Source organism: Penaeus monodon, chromosome 21, assembly GCF_015228065.2.
Source record: "Penaeus monodon isolate SGIC_2016 chromosome 21, NSTDA_Pmon_1, whole genome shotgun sequence".
NCBI classification, from domain to species: domain Eukaryota; kingdom Metazoa; phylum Arthropoda; class Malacostraca; order Decapoda; family Penaeidae; genus Penaeus; species Penaeus monodon.
In genome coordinates this window covers 11,551,936-11,552,340 of record NC_051406.1, presented here as the reverse complement: position 1 = coordinate 11,552,340, position 405 = coordinate 11,551,936, and positions in this window count along the sequence as shown.

Genomic DNA, 405 nt, shown 5'->3' with positions numbered 1-405 from the left:
CACACACATTTATGTGTTTTTTCCTTCGTTTATCAGTGTGCACGCGCGTGGGTGTGAGCACAGGGCGTGAGGTGTGACCCTCGCCGCATCGTGATTGGTTAAGTGATCAGACCCTAACCCTGGCACCACCTTGCGTCACGCCCGGCCAGTTCTCATGCAGGATCGTGTACTTCGATATCATCACGTATGCGTACGTTTGCTCCCCCCCCCCTCCCCCTTTCGCCCCGACGCTTAACACCCCTCCCCCCTTCCCACCCCCACACTCACCCCCCACCCTCGCCCCCTCTTACTTTACTTCTTTTTTCCTCTGTCTGTTTCCCTTATTTATGTGCTCATTATATACGCCAATGTATGTAGATCTAGACATGGAGGTGGTGAGAGAAAGATTATGCTCAGGGCGTGGCT